The sequence below is a fragment of the Hevea brasiliensis genome, chromosome 9 (assembly GCF_030052815.1).
Source record: "Hevea brasiliensis isolate MT/VB/25A 57/8 chromosome 9, ASM3005281v1, whole genome shotgun sequence".
NCBI classification, from domain to species: domain Eukaryota; kingdom Viridiplantae; phylum Streptophyta; class Magnoliopsida; order Malpighiales; family Euphorbiaceae; genus Hevea; species Hevea brasiliensis.
Genome location: NC_079501.1, coordinates 1,681,826 through 1,685,962, shown reverse-complemented (window position 1 = coordinate 1,685,962; position 4,137 = coordinate 1,681,826).

Here is a 4,137-nt window from a genome sequence, read left to right as displayed (position 1 = left end):
ATGGCTATTTTCTTGAAATTCGTATCTGTAATGTTCAAATGAGTTCTCCAACGGTAAAAAATGTTCCAAAGCTATAAATACACCTACCTTTGGCCATTTTGCACTTAATGAAAGTCCCTTTACTGTTCAAAATCATAAAAGCTTTCATTCAAAGTGCTCAAAGTGTTTTATTGCTCATCATTGGCTTATTTACTCAACTCTTCTTTATAGATTCTGTTGTATTGAGTGAGAGTGAGTTTTAAACACATTATTATCATTTATGAGAGGTCATTCAAGCACCTATTCAAGCTTGGTTGTGATAAAGTGTTTGGGATAACACTTGGTAGAAGTGTGAAGCTACTTGTAAAAGCTTTGGTGAGAAGATTTGTAAAGGGCTTTTGTCTCTTGCCTTTAAAAGAGAAGAATAGTGAAGTGAAGACTCAAAGTGGGATCTTTGAGAGAGTGGATGTAGGCTAGTTGAAGCCGAACCACTATAAAAATTTCAGTGTTCATTTTCTCAACCCTTGCTCTTTACATTTATGCAATTTAACTTTATGATTGATATGATTTTGCTGATATGAAAGTTGAGGCCATTTCTTTGGTAATCTTGCTTTGAAATCGAGAAAATCGGTTCTTGCTAAATCTGCTTTTACTGCTAAATCTGCTGATATCTGATTTAATCTGCTTGTTGTTTGATGAGGCCATTTGCTGGTAATCTTGCTGAAATCTGAGAAAATCAGTTTACTGCTAAATCTGCTTTTACTGCTAAATCTGCTGATATCTGATTTAATCTGCTTGTTGTTTGATCTGCTATCAGTTAGTATATCTGATATACTGCTCTGGTTGCTGTGTTAAAAACTTATCCAGATTACTGATATCTCTGTAGAATGCTGATATAATTTGTTAGATCAGTATACTGATTGCATATAGCCTAACTTTGAATCAACTTGTCAATAGAGTTGTATTGTTCATATTTCACATTAGTCAATTGAGTTGAACCTAGCTGCAATTTTCAAAGGTTTGGAGCAAGAACCGAAAATTATTTTTAAAGTCCAATTCACCCCCCTCTTGGACATATTTTGGGACATCAATTTGGTATCAGAGCTTGTCTCTCTTGCTTGAGGATTAAACCCCTTAGAGTGATCCATACACATGGCTAGTTCATCTAGAAACTCACCGGTATACTCCGCCCCTTAGCTGAAGGTTATTCCATCACTAGACCACCACTTTTTAATGGCACAAATTACTCCTTTTGGAAAACTAAAATGAGAAACTTTATACAATCTGTTGACATTGATGCTTGGAGAATAATTAAAGATGGTCCTTATATTCCTTATAAAACCAGTGAAGGAACTGTACAAATTCCTAAAGCTGAAGTTGAATTTGATGATAATGATTAGAAGAAAATTTCTACAAATGCCAAGGCTATTAACATTCTTCATTGTGCTCTTGATATTAATGAGTATAATCGTATTTCAGGATGTCAAACTGCAAAAGAAATATGGGACAAACTAGAAGTCACATTTGAAGGAATTGATGTGGTGAAAGAGTCAAAGGCAAACCTCCTTATCCGTGATTATGAGTTATTTGAGATGAAACCTGGTGAAACTATTGCTGAGATGAGTACCAGATTTACAGATCTTGTCAATCTACTTAAAGCTCTTGGAAAGAGATTTGAGGAACAAGAACTTGTAAAGAAAATTCTGAGGTCTCTTCCAAAGACATGGGAAGCAAAGACTACTGTTATTCAAGACACCAAGGATTTCAGAAAATACACCTATGATGAGCTAATTGGTTCTTTCATTGCACATGAGATGATTTATAAGAAAGATGAGAAAGAAGGTGATCAAAAGAAAAAGAAAGGTATAGCCTTCATATCCGAAAAGGTAGATGAGAAAAAGAAAAGTGTTGCTCTTAAAGTTAGTTCAAGTGATGATTCAAGTGCTTCAAGTGATGATGATGAAGATATGGCTATGATAGTCAAAAGATTCAAAAGAGCATTTAGAAAAGGTGGAAGCAAATACAAGAAGTTCACAAAGAAATATGCTCCAAAGACTCAAAATCATTCAAGCGAAATAGTTTGTTATGAGTGTAACAAACCAGGCCACATTAAGCCAAAGTGTCCTACATTGAAGAAGAAAAACAAGTTTAAAAAGGATAAAAGCAAAAAGGCAATGGCAGCAACATGGAGTGATAGTGACTCTTCATCAAATGATGAAACAAGTGACAAAGAAGCTGCAAACACTTGTATGATGGCAATTGAAGAAAAAGGTGAAAGCTCACACATCGAAGATAGTGAAAATGAGGTAAATCTTGAACTTTCTAATGTTGATGAATTAGAACTTGCATTTGTGAAGACATATGATAAATATAGAACCTTTAAAAAGAAATGCAAAATTTTGGTTCATGAAAATTGTGCTTTAAGATCAGAAAATATATCCTTGAGTATGGCTTCAAAGGAAAATGAATTTTACAAATCTCAAATGAAATTATTTAAGGAAGTTAATGATGAGCTTCAAAGATCAAAAGAAGTGTGTGAACAACTTCTTGAGGCAAAAGTTGAGTCTTTGACAAGAGATTTAACTAAATTTACAAAAGGAAAAGAAACACTTGATATACTTCTTGGGAATCAAAGATCCACAAATAAAAAATCTGGAATTGGTTATGATGGATTTATGAAGTATGGAAAATACAAATAATTTTTTGTTAAAGCGACATCCTTTTCTCAACCAAGTATTACTTGCTTTTATTGTAATCATAAAGGTCATATGATTAATGCTTGTCCTATTAGGAAAGGAACCTTTAAGGCAAAGAAAGTATGGGTGCCTAAAGGAACCCTACCTAATGTTACTAACACTCAAGGACCCAAAGTTGCTTGGGTACCTAAGAACAGTTAACTGATTTCAGGTCTACCTAAGGAGTATGCTGGAAATAGAACATTGGTACATTGACAGTGGCTGCTCTAGGCACATGACAGGAAATAAAGGCAATTTTTCCTCTCTTACTTTGAAAGAAGAAGGTTATGTCAAATTTGGTGATAAAAGTAAAGTTAAAATTATTGGATGTGGAACTATTGGTAAAAATCCTTGCATTGAGAATGTTGCATTAGTACAAGGATTAAAGTATAATCTTTTAAGTGTTAGTCAACAATGTGATAATGGTTTCAAAGTCATTTTTACTTCTACACATTGTGAGATTCATGGAAATAATGTTATGTTTGCTGGTGCTAGAATAGATAATATTTACCTACTTGATTTAACAAGTCTTGAAGAAAATTGTGAAACATGCTTTATGACTTCAGATGATAATGCATGGTTATGGCATAGAAAATTAGGACATGCTAGCATGAGTACACTTGCTAAACTCTCTAGAAGGAACCTTGTTAGAGGACTTCCAAAGTTAAGATTTGAAAAAGAATTTCAATGCAAAGCTTGTGCACTTGGTAAGCATACAAAATCATCTTTTAAATCAAAAAATGTTGTAACTACGTTTAGACCATTGGAACTATTACATCTTGATCTTTTTGGTCCAATCACACCTAGAAGTCTAGGAGGTAAGGCATATATATTTGTAATTGTTGATGATTTTTCAAGATTCACATGGACTTTCTTTCTTGCTCATAAAGATGAAACCTTTGATATATTTGAAGCTTTTTGCAAAAGAACTCAAAATGAAAAAGGATATTGCATTACATCTTTGAGGAGTGATCATGGAAAAGAATTTGAAAATAATTTGTTTGAAAATTTCTGCTCTCAAAATGGTATTTATCATACATTTTCAACTCCTAGAACTCCACAACAAAATGGAGTTGTTGAAAGGAAAAATAGATCTTTGCAAGAAATGGCAAGAACAATGCTGAATGAAAACAGTTTACCAAAATATTTCTGGGCAGAAGCCGTAAATACAGCATGCTACATTTTGAACAGAGTTTCCATTAGAGCTATTTTAAAGAAAACTCCTTATGAACTATGGAAAGGAAGAAAACCCAATATTGCATATTTTCATGTCTTTGGTTGCAAATGTTACATTTTGAATAACAAAGACAGCAATCTCAAGAAATTTGATGCTAAATCTTGTGAAGGAATATTTCTAGGCTATTCAACAAATAGCAAAGCATATAGGATTTTCAATAGAAAAACATTAACCATGGAAGAATCA